Below are 13,406 nucleotides of genomic sequence, written 5' to 3'. Positions count from 1 at the left end.
TAGCAAGGTCTATTTTCGTCCATAGCCGAATTTGAAATTTAAGTTATACGTAATTCTCTGTAAGTCTTAAGTTTATGTGTGTATTATTGTATTTATGATTAAAACTTTTAATATACGGATAGATGACGAAACTATAAAGGTAGCAAGTAACGCGTAACATGATTCATAATATACACAAATATAATTTCAACATATTCTTGAATAGAATTTCCTGATCCCGTACCATGAGTCACTGACAGTGTCAAAACAGACATATACGCTATCGAGAACGTAATTTATTTTCTATACATCTCGTTTGCACTAATATGCGAGTATGAGCGAGATATATAGAAAGTTAATTACGTTCTCGATGGCGTTTATGTCAGTGCCAAACTGATGGTAGCCGTACTGCCCTCGTTTCGCTTACTGTGAAATACATAAATTATCCCCAACAGGACTTAACCGCCATTGAAGTTGTAATAAATTACAAATACAGCTTTCGAAGACATATTTCCGCACACAGAAATCATAAATCTTGAACATTGAAGCGTCCGACCGAAATAAAAATCGAGTAAAATATGGTGAAATGATTCCACGAGACCGAAAGAGGCTTTACGTAACTCATTAGCATTTATATCAAAATGTAAATAGGGCCGCATTAATATCAAATGACCACAGAGCTAGTGAAATTAATAAAAAATATCAATGAAAATAACAGACGCGCGTAAAGCGGTGGTAGCCTAGCGGTAAGAGCGTGCGACTTGCAATCCGGAGGTCGCGGGTTCGAGCCCCGGCTCGTACCAATGAGTTTTTCGGAACTTATGTACTTACGAAATAAATATCATTTGATATTTACCAGTCGCTTTTCGGTGAAGGAAAACATCGTGAGGAAACCGGACTAATCCCAATACGGGCCTAGTTTACCTTCTGGGTTGGAAGGTCAGATGGCAGTCGCTTTCGTAAAAACTAGTGCCCACGCCAATTACTGGGATTAGTTGCCAAGCGGACCCCAGGCTCCCATGAGCCGTGGCAAAAATGCCGGGACAACGCTCAGAATTTTTCGGCTGTATCAGGCCAATTCGAACTTACACTGATATCAGAATGACATCTAACTGACGTCATCCTCTTTTAGTGTAAGAACGGGCGAGACGCACAATAACTATAAGGAGATAACCTGAGGGCCTACATGGGGCCCGGGGTTCGACATGGTGCCTCCCATGTCATACTTACGTACGAATTTACAAGTGCGACGAAGAGGTAACCCGTCGAACGTGGTTTTCAAATACCATTCTGATGTCAGTGTACGTTTTGAATGGCGTGTTTCACAAGCGCTGCTTCGCATTTTCGAAATTGGACATTTTTAACGTGTTACCTATAATTTGTTCATTATTTGAGCGAGCATTTGGTAACATGCATTGTCAAAGTAATAATTCTAAGATATCACTTTCGAAATGGTCAAAAATACGTGACGATTCATTATGGCTCACATATTTGTGTAAACATTTACTAACACACAATCAAGTCAAATAAATTAATGACGAAATAACAGTAATCCGAAGGGGTAAAACGTGTATAAATGTGAAATATGGTCTTCAATTTACTTGTTTCGTTATACAAATAGATACGTTGTACACGGCCCTATTTTTAAGTTCAAACATAATATAGGTATTACGTGTAAAAAAAAGTTGTTACACATAATAGTCCATGTGGGAGGCATAACGCGGAAACATGAAACACGTAACTACACAAACGCAATGTCCTTCTAAATAAATTTAACTTTTCGGTACATCGTTATGAGCCTTGTGTGATTTTATTTGCTCCATAAGATTGGAAAAATGAGAAATTGTCGTTAAACTAACCGTAAGAAAACGCTTGTTTAGCATAATTTCTGCTTTCTAATACGTAAGTATTTTATTATAACCAATTGGATAGGTACCTACCTAGTACGTATAGGCATAGAATAAAATAATAGACTAGGTACATAAGGTTCACTCTCTAACAAAATGCGTCTATTACGACAGATATAACCGCTAGGTGGCGCAAGCGCGAGCAGGCGTCCGTTCCGTAGCGGTGCGTGGAAACTACTATGGCTAGACACCAAAACTGGTGTGGACCGCATGTACTTGTAGCGACGCGAGTGAGCCACGCCTGGTATAGGCCATAGGCAGTTCGTACAGGGAAATAATGTTTAACACCAGAAGTATAGAAGGGTATCTGGCTTTTTTTTTTGACGTTTTACCACTTTATTTAGCTTGTCGTTAAATAATTTTTCCTCCGAATGCGTTTTTACGAATACGAATGTCAACATCAAAGCAATTAATTTAAGGTAAAATAATGATAATAATATTATTTGTTTTAACTTAAACGTGTATGTGACTTGTATGCCTTTTTGTGAATAAATCTAACCCAATTAAACAATAAAGAAGATTATAGCAAATAAATAGCAGTTGATCAAGAATATTTTCTTGATTAAACTTCATAAACACTACCTTTATACATCTAATAATGAACCTACTTATTGATATTCTATAAAAAAATACCTACATTCACGTGCGTTGCTGCAAAATGCGCAATTTTCTGGCGTAATTATATCAAGAAAATAACTTTACTGTATGTTGTTGCACTCAGAAAAATCAGCGGCCGTGAAATATGAAAAAGGTAATATAGGTACGAGTAGCATAAAGTTGGGAGAACATTTTTGCCATTTTTTTTATTTGTTTTTAATCATGTTTAGAACCACATTATAAATACCAGAACATTTTAGGACCATAGTAAAATAAATACTTCTGAAACCCAATGTTTCACTCTTTAACGGTAAACATTATAAATAGCACAAAATAGAAACAAGATATCTCTTTTACCTACAGAAGGTACGAAGGTCGTAAATAAAGATAAAACTAGACAAAACAAAAGCTACAACAGATTTTAGCTTGAGTTCTTTTTGAGATTGACGAAAATAATAACAGGATCCAATAAAGTCCGAGGAAGAATACCCGTAACCCGGTGGTTGCACCCGTCATAGCTCAACTTTTAGATTAAACACCTAACATACGGTCGAATTCAACGACTGGGGAATTAGTCTGTCAAAGTTTACGAGACTCATTTTGAAACGTAAAATATCCACTGATGAGAATGTTTTTGAAATGAAATGAAATGAAATGAAATGTTTATTTGCCAGAATACGTTACAATTAGGTCTTAATACAGTTATAGCATCAGTATTCAGTTGACATAAAGCCAACATGCAAAATGTTTGTAAATTATAATACGGGTACATCAGGTACATGCAACACAATTATAATAATCCTAATAAAACAATGTCAATTCATTACAAATAAAATTAAAAATAGAAAGCATCATGGGCACCTTTGCGCCGGGAACGACTTGAAGCGTTGTCTTTTTTTTTATTTATAATTTTAATTTTAGTTTGTAATTTTAGATATAAAAATAGAAATACTTATAAATTGCACATTAAAAAAATTAAGCTAAAATAAAATAGATTGATGGTATGTCAGAGTTATGTCATGAATGATTTAAATATTACATTTCGAAATTTAAATAATCCTTAATAGTATAAAAGCAATGATATTGTAGCCATTTAGTCAGTTCTTTCTTAAATACATTTCCATGCAATATTCTTAATTCATGAGGGAGATTATTGAACAAAACAATACACATGTTATACGCATTTTTCCTATAGATATCAGATTTACAAGCTGGCTGGTATATCATATTTTTATACTGGGCTCGTAGCTCTCTTGCAAACATGCCATCTCTGTTTTTAAAATATCCTGGGTGGTTCTTAATGAATTGGCATTCAAGACGTACAAAGAAGCTAAGGGGAGAATTTTAAATTTATGGAATAAAGGTCTGCAACTATCATCAAATCGAATCCCACCTATTTCTCTTAAACATTTTTTCTGAATTATGAATGCCCTGTGAACGTCAACAGAATTGCCCCAGAGCAAGAGTCCGTAATTGAGAGTGGACGACACATACCCATGGTAAGCAATTAGCGCGGCGCGAACAGAAACTGAATTCCTCAGTTTGTTTGTTTTGAGGGTCATATTTAGTTGAAGGACCACCCTATGTAGGTACAAATCGGGTTTTTTGGATAAGAACAGTCCGTTGAATATCATTTTAGCATCATACCAATAATAAATTACCTTTTCATTAAAAAAATACGTATATAATAGGTATCACAATCCCCGAAAAATAAAGATAGTCATGTTTGTAATAAATCTTCACAACTGACTTGTATAATAAACGCATACATACATATACATACTAAGGTTGAGTGCTGCCTTTCACAGCATGTTAATTTTACGCCTTCTATTCTGTCGAGTCAGCTTCTAAATTGCATAAAAGTAAACTCCTTAAATTCTTCCAGCTAAAATACAACACTTTCATTCTGTAAAAATCCTTGAGGGGGTAAAAATACCAGAATCTCATTGAGCGGTCATTTATCAAACACGCCGTCTCTCCACGGACGTTTGAGCAGGGTAAGTGGGCCGGGGAAGGGTTTTTGAATTGATTATTTTGTATATCCATGAACATTGTAATGTGGGTATTTGTAATGATTGTAGGTGGCTACTAATACCACGAGGACCCACGAATTCTTCCTTATAAGTCACCTTAGAGATTTCAATAGATCCTTTCTTAAAGTAGCTCTACAAGTAGGTACAACACATGATTCACATGAAAAATATATATTTCTTTTAAAATCCTATGCTCAATGGTTAGACTGTATGTTGCATGCCAGCACGCATGTTTAGGGGGCCGATTCTGTTATATTTTACCGTTTGATATATTTTTTATCTCATTCTGATACGACCTTTACTGGTTTATTACGTTTTCTTAATATTATAATAACAACCCTACAAAAATAATACTTCAGTGGTTCAACTGCGCCTAACCGCATTAAGCCTTATATTTTATAATACAGATGCATCTAGATGTACAGAAAACAAATCAAATCACGTTCCTTTATCAATACACATCGTTAAATTACTTCCTTAAAATCAAAATGTATTTTCTCTATATTTCGTTCGTAACAAAATAAAATCAAATCTAGTACATAGTTATTTTGTATAAACAACGTGTTTTATACGGCCCCGATACGACTTTTAAAAGTTACCAGTGATATTTCCCAAGAAAATTGATCAAATACACGGGAGCGGCAATTTTGGCAATTCTTCCGGGACCCGCCAAGGTCTACATAAGTACCTACCTACTACCTGGTTGTAAGTAGGTTACCCGCGCCGATTGACGTTTGTTATATAGATAGATAGATGGTTTTTATTTGTATTGATTGTACAGTACATCGTCATGCTACTATAAATTATTTACACCTAGGTCAACTAATTTAAATTCTGACTACTCCTAAACATAGTGGTAAACGAAATAGACAAGCTTCTGTCTAATAAAAATATTTTTCATTTTTAGATTTGTCTGTACTTTTGTTTGTTGTTTTACCGGAGGCACTTGAGTTTTCATATTATAATAAACAAGTCATTTTGTTGAACCTCTTTTGAATTTTTCTTAAAAAAATACTCAGACAACAAGGAAAATTGAGGTGAAAATATAAAGTTGATTTGACTAAAAGCCTCGCCGCAATTGGGTTAAACGGTTTGACGTCGCCGTTACACTTTGTATTAAAGTCCTTGCATATGACGTGTTGTAATAGAAGACTAAATTTACCTATATTTCAATGAATAGGTGATAAATTAACATATTTTTCGTGAATAAGTTATTAGGGTTAGTTAATAGAACCTTTCAAACTACATAGAATGTTTTTAACAAAATAGGTAATATATAAATGATTAAAACACGAGCCAAATGTTACCTATCTACACCTAATTGACTGTATTGTGATTTTAATGCAGTTTTATACTTAGTTAAGGGGACGGTATATGACGTTTTCGATTTAGAGCTCACTTTGTGCAATCAATTTGTTCAAGAAATGTTTAATAACTGCATTAAATTATACGTAAATTTGTTCACGAAGAAGCCGTGTACCGGCTCTTCACGGCATAATATTTTTTATTTGCTGTAATTCTCTACAAATCGACACTAAAAGTATCCAAAAATCAAAATATGGAGTTCCGTTTGAGCAACACGCATTACAGTTTTGCCTTTAACAGTAATTGAGTTGTTGTGTGATTTTGAAAGCTAGATAACTAAACTAGCAAATTATTATCTACTTATATTTTTACTCACAAATACAACACAGAAATTCAATCCCAAATGTAAACTTTCGTACAATTTCCATACATTGACGACATCACTCAAAATTCTTCTTCGAGTCAGATGGCCGCTGGCCTTGGATCGAAGCAGACGTGTACTTCGTTGTAGCTCGTTTTTGACATTATTTAGACATTTCATCATATACGCATACGAAAATGTATACCAGTAGATAAATTGTATTTCAAAAAATAGGGTAAATAAATTTATTTAAAATTTGATTTGTTGTTATTTACAGGTCGTAACGATCGAAAACAGCAGTAAACTATCCTAAAACAATACGATTACAATTGAATTTAAGTAACTTGTTCCTTCAAAACCCGCTTAAAATGAAAAAAGTTTAAAGAGTCGTTTTACTGATTGGGATTGATTTTCATTATGCTGGTATCAATTTTGCGTCATTAAAAAAAGTATATGACTTCTGTACGTCAATGACATTTGATGTCAATTGTAATCTTGTATTTACGTTAGAGAATATTATATATTCATTTAAATATTACTTACCTATTAATACGAAGCGTAATTCGTTTAATACCTGAAAGTCTTAGTGTCTACACCTACTTTGTTGCCGTTCGTTCCGTCTATATGTGTGCGATTACGTGCTGTTCTCAATAATCAAGAAACAAGCCATAATCTTCAAGAATAAAATAACAGCAAGACCAGCATTTAGTACTAACTAGTTTTTGCGGATTTGGAGACAAGAGATGAAGCTTACAGGCTAATACCGCTGCGGTCTGGTTATTGTTATGTGTATATATCGAGTATTATATAAATTTACTATAAAATAACAATGTTTTATTTCAATGACATTATGTGCGTAGGTATGTATGTTTCGGTGATTATAAGAATTTTGTCCACACAATAATTGTGCAAAGCAGAGACTGCATCATGCTTTCTTTACGGTATAAGCGGTATGGTACCGTTATTATTTATCAATACCGGTTCGTTTTGAAGGTAAAACTATACCGGTTGATATACAAAGTACGGTACCGGTATAAAATTACAGCAGGGACAACCATTTTTATAGGTGTACAGTCAGCTGCAGAGAAAAGGTACGACCAGATAGATAATTGTATGCAGGGGTGGTACCTTTTCTCTGCAGCTAGCTGTACCTAAACCATCATTGACCGAGCGTTGGCGAAGGTCTCCGTTTCAACTTGGGCAAAAATGCTTTCGTATGTCCGAATTCTTCTCCTTTGCATATCACATTTCTCAACTGATTCTCGTGAAAATTTGGTAGTCCGATATAATTATTCGGTTTCTTTTTTTTTTGAACAATTTAAAATAGGCAGAAATTGTCATAAAGGACTTAAGCGCCAGTAGGGTCTGTGACACTTAAGACCACTGCGATTATTAGGTACTTACTGGCCCCTATTTCACCACGACCACGGTGACAGGTGCGACAGTTGTCGACATCACTGTTGCTGACGTCACAGGCCTCCATAGGCTACGGTAACCGCTTACCATCGGACGGGCGATGTGCTTGTTTGCCACCAACACTTTAATAAATAAATAAACTCCATTATATTGCCACTAAAAAATTCTTATTTTGCGAAGCTAATGACAATTGTCACAAGAAACACGGCAACTGTATCGAAATTGCGACACAGAACTCATTTCCTGTCAAGACTTACCGAAAATTCTTTGAAAAATCTTGTGACAATTGTCACAAGATTTTTTCGCGAGAGAAATGTCTGTTTTATCCGATATAATAAAGTTTTTTTTAATAATAGGTACAATGACGGTGGCAAACACGAATACGGCCCGCCCGATGGTAAGCGGTAACTGTATTATTAAATTGTACAACGGGACTTAATCGCGTATCTAAGTTTTAAGATTTACCTCCGACGTTTCGAGGACGGCGTTGTCCCCGTGGTCTCGGAGAAGACTGGCTTAAGTTGACATCAGCATCTTCTAACCGCGCGAGTTTTTCGAACTACCCGCACTTGGTCTTGTTTATCCGCTTGAACGTTTTGCGGTTCCGTTGTACAATTTAATAATGTGTAAAAATCGTGAAAGTTTAAATCAGTGTTAGCGGTAACTGTAGTCCATGGATGCCTATGGCGTCAATAACAGTGATGTTTTTGTCGTACCTGTCACCGTGGTGAAATAGGGGCCAGATTACGCCGCGCCGCGTGGAACGTGAGGTGCATTGGGGTAAATGCATACCATTCACTCAAGGAAAATAATCTCCCTTATAAGATCACTCGTGTGTCTGCCATTTTGTTAAAGCCAATTTTCACCGTACCTACTGGACTAGTTCAATTGAAATTTAGTACACATATGTCAAGTAAGGAAGTAGTAAGTCGGTGATCCGAAGATGAGTAACGTAAATAAATGAACTTTTAACTTTGCGGCGATTTTTGGTATCATGTGACATATCAGATATAATACATAATTATAAGTAGGTGAGCAAAAATGTACCATAACCTAACTCAGAATTGTATTACATAAATACATATACAAAAAATAGTTCAACGCCAAAAGATTAATGGAAGACCTATGTCCTATAATAGGTGAGTTGGTCTTAAACAAAAAATATGCAATAAAAATGTGTAACTGTGGAACCCATAGTGAATCCTACTCGTACATGATCGGTTTTTATATTATGTACCTATAAGATATTTTCTACTTTATACTTTATAAGTGTACCTACATAATATTTACTTATAAGCAGTTGTCACGTAAAATATTTGTAGATTTTTTTGGAAGTATGTGTCACATCATCATCATCTTCCTCGCGTTGTCCCGGCATTTTGACACGGCTCAAGGGAGCCTGGGGTCCGCTTGGCAATTAATCCCATAAATTGGCGTGGGCACTAATTTTTATGAAAGCGACTGCCATCTGACCTTCCAACCCATAGGGGGTAAACTAGGCTCTTATTGGGATTAGTCCGGTTCTCTCACGATGTTTTCCTTCACCGAAAAGCGACTGGTAAATATCAAATGATATTTCGTACATAAGTTCCGAAAAACTCATTGGTACGAGCCGGAATTGCAATTCGCACGCTCTTACCGCTAGGCCTCCAGCGATTTTTTTGAAGTATGTATAGCACAAAAAAATATTTAGAAATGTAACATTTAAGGTAGGTAATTAAAATACGGTATAAACATTATTGGAGAAGACTTGGAGGAAGTGTCATAGGGATAGTTCTTTTGTCTAATTATAATCCATCGGCAATCACGCGAGCGCATAAAACGAAAATCATTTTTTTTTCACTCCCTAAAACTCCCTTAACCTAATAACAGTAAAACAAAAAATAAAATATAGAGGGTTACCAACCAGCCAAAGAATTATAAGTAGATATATGCACTTATCCCAACGCACCTCACGTTCTACTCTGCACGGGGTTCATTGCCGCTCCTACCGCCGTAAGTAACTATCAACACCTACATTATCAAGGCTACGATCGAAGATAATCGCTTCAGCACTGAAATAATACCGGTGGAATACCGGTATAATATTTTTTATTTTAATTGTATTAATTTAATAGTGAAACAAAAGGCGAATATACCACATAAAAGTAAATCGGTAAAGATATTAGGGGTACATTAGCCAACACTGTTTCCATATATTTTCAAATTTTATTTTGTCCGCCTTAATTAAATTTTGCACCCTGCCGGAACTTTATTTATTTAAATTCTCATTTAATTGATTTTGAGCCTTATGAAAAGTCGTATAGAGTAGTAAATAAAATTTTACATCTGACTTAATGACATCTGGTTTTATTCGGTTTAACTTTAGAAAACGCGTATCTCGACAAAGCCATAATGTAGAAAATTGTCAACAACCAAATGAATTATTAGAATTTAAATACGTCACGTGTGACATGAACAGACAAGGAAAGCAAGATTAAATGTATTGTTTCTCTTTCTTCTTTCAATGGAACGCTTTTCCTAAAAGGAGGCCACTAAACTCAAAACGCTATCTTAAAAAAAACTTGATGGGTCAGTGACCTGTCCCAGTAAAGTGAGGTAGTGTGCGTGAAGTGCGCTTGTGTGTGAAATGGGGTAAATTGACAGAATCTGAAAATTTACCCACCTCTACCGTCACCTTAAGAAGAAATTAACAAGTGGATATCTGGCATTTACTAACTTAACGAGGCTTAACTTATGCTTAAACTGAATTTAATATGAATTCAGCTTGTTAAAACTTTTCCAATTCCAAAGTTTGAAAATCTTATTGAAATATAAGAAAACTATAATTTCGTAAAGCGTATTTGATTAACGAAATGTAAATGTGAAGCGTAGCTCTCCCGTGCGTAGCTCGTAGCGCTACGACGGGGTGGCTACGATCAAAGGTTTCTGCTACGCGCGGCCTCACCCCCAAAACAATGGCCACGTCCGCCGCATATCAATGGTCCATCCCGATTGAATACCCATTGTTTAGACACCGGCATTTCAGGTCAATAGGTCCCAAAGACGACCGTAATCGTAATGCTATGTCCTTAAACTTGTCAAGTGTAACAGCACGGTAGAGTGGGCAAGTGCAGGCCCAGTCCCCGTGACCTACATCTGCGACCCTCGCTCAGGAAGCTGCTAATTTCCACCGCGCGGGCTGAAGCCGACGTCACAGGGCGGGGGGAGAGGCGCGCGGGGAGCCGGGGAGGCAGCGCCGAGCTGCCTGCGAGCCGGCACCGGACCAGTCCGCCGCCCCACTCCGGTCTGAACGCACGCGCCGCTCCTAACAACATAGCGCCAGACACGATAAACACGCAACCCATTACCGATTTAATTTTTTCAAAGTGTCCAGTATTTTTGTTGAAGTGCTATAAATGTGTAAATATTTTTCTATATCGACTCTGTGATAGCGGGCAGGCTCGGGCGGGGCGAACTCCTGACACAGTGGCTCAGTCGGCCGCAGGTCGCCGAGTAAGCACCATCGATTTTCTCCACGCAGCAATACGCGAGGTACGTAACGTCACGTGCAAGTATTTTCATACGGCTATTTCCACGCGGCGCGTATTTCGAGCGGTCTCCGTTCAAGGCCGCATCTGTTTGCGTTTACGCTGCGCTTACGATTGGGAGTTTACGTTAGTGTTGTGATCTCACGTGGGACCAGGGAGTTTTCACGGCTATGGGCACGTGCTCGGAATGGTTAACGCGATAACGCTATGAAAGCCAAGGCTCTAGCTGCGCATCGTTTCTTATTGTCATGCTAATGTTACCGTGGGATACTATACGAGTAGTTTAACGGACTAGTCACATTAAACGTGTAAAGAAGTGGTACGCTCTTAAAACGAGGTTAAGTCATCCTACATCACATTAAAGAGGATTTCCTTCCAAGATGGTGAATTTCCGAAGTATGAGATACTTATAGTACAGTAGTGAATCAAAGTGGCTAGGACAGGTGTGTTTGCGTTGATGATGGGCGTGATCATGACCTACAAGATCGCGTCTAAATCAGGCGCAGGTGATAAGCGACTTGGCAGTTGTTCGGACAGCTTCCATTCAACACGGCCGTATAATTGTACGCGCTGCATCTACCGGCAACATTTATTTTTATAGCTCTTTAATTTATTATCGAATAAAATTTGCGATATTTTGTCAACGAATGTCTAGTTTTCTTACGGGCTGCATTATTAAATACGGACAAGTTTTTTTTAGCATTAGAAAGAACTTGAAAGAAGGTTAGCGATTTTGACATGTCTTTTAATTGAAAAACACTTTTTAAAAATCAATAACTATTAAGTACTTATGAAAGCAGAAGACTATAAAAGATCGTATTAGATTCATAATTGTTACATATTTACCGTAACTTATTTTTAAAATGTGTTTTTCAATTAAAAGACACATCAAGATTGTTTACCTTATTTCTAATGCTAAAAAAAAACGAAGTATAGTAGTCAAGTAATAAGTTAATAACTGTTGTTTTAATAGAAGCTATAGCATTCTATCTATTCTTACTAGTTACTTCTATTTCTAAACTTAGCGAACTTTATTTGTATGTATCTAGTAGATAAATTACTGATGCCTGGTTCGTTTAGGATATCCTAAACCATTAGGAATGTCACTTTTATCTCAATTGTGTGTAATTTTTACATATTTACAATACTCAATGACTTTTTGATATATTAATCTTTCTCGTTCAAGAATACACAAAAGCCTGTCTATTAAATTGTATTCGTTTAAAATATTTTTATACAAATTTTACTTGTTATTTTTTACGTTACATAGGTACCTAAAGTTTTTAGTTCAGTTATCGGTTTCCGCCGAGCAGGTGCTGTAAAACGGTTATTAAACTCTTATCGCACATATTTCGCAATTATTTCAACCGACAACCAATTTTATCCATGGCGAAAAACTTTAATTAACTCTCGGAGATGAAAACTGCATCTGGTTACATGAAAAACATGTTTCCAATTATGGGTAAGTACCACTAAGAAAAGATTTTAATATATTTAAATATCAAGCAGCTTCGCTACCAATTCGCTTTTTACCATTTACATGTACTCGGAATCGAACCTCGGAAATTAACAAATGATTCTTAAGCCTTAATAATAAATTAATTAATTAACTAAATCTAAATAATATGAAAGTATAACAATTTGTAGTGTATGTTATGTTGTCATAAATATGTTTCTTCTTTTACATAGGTATTGTTGTTAAAATGTATGAGTAGTTATCTAAGACTTGACACGTGCGTACCTGCTCATAATAAAACTCCAGTTATTGTACATAAATCACACAACAAGTATTCCGTCAATGCCACTAAGGCGTTGATATAATGCCGTTTTTCTGTATTACTCCAGGGTTATCAAATGTATGTAAAAAGAAGGCACTCTTCCGATTCAGTGCCAAACTAGCGACCTCTACGAGACAACGGTCCAGTAGTTCCCACGCCCACTTCCTAAATCGCGAGATAAAAAAAAACAGCATTGGTCTGTAGCTGTACTGAAGGTTCAGAATGGAATGGACAAAGGTTAACCTAAATCAGTGCCTAGCTATTGTCTTATTTATCTTTGAAAGTCAAAACCACGCATAATTTGAACTGGTTCCAAAAAGGATAATTTTTGTATTTTTTTAGCTTATTAGTTTTCCTAATAACTCTAGTAGTAACAAAGATAAAATAAATTATTATAATGTTTTATGTTTCTGAAACTGTAGCAACCTTAAATTAGGACGTCAGAAATCCGGGCACTATTAGGAATAATTGAAGTTATTTCGAATATTATATGATATATG

At 36.1% G+C, this 13,406-nt stretch overlaps 1 protein-coding gene across 1 annotated transcript in view; it reads left to right on the top strand.

The window, feature by feature from the left end:
- Positions 1-10,856: 10,856 nt before the first annotated feature.
- Positions 10,857-13,406, top strand: part of LOC134648963 (protein Tob1) — a 75,966-nt gene continuing 73,416 nt past the window's right edge. Inside the window, exon 1 of the mRNA XM_063503631.1 lies at positions 10,857-11,132. The gene's annotated coding sequence lies outside the window, so the exon portion shown is untranslated. The remainder of the gene's footprint in view (positions 11,133-13,406) is intronic.

This window comes from Cydia amplana, chromosome 6 (genome assembly GCF_948474715.1).
Source record: "Cydia amplana chromosome 6, ilCydAmpl1.1, whole genome shotgun sequence".
Lineage (NCBI taxonomy): Eukaryota > Metazoa > Arthropoda > Insecta > Lepidoptera > Tortricidae > Cydia > Cydia amplana.
Note: the sequence above shows the minus strand (reverse complement) of the source record. Positions and strands in the feature narration are given on the sequence as shown.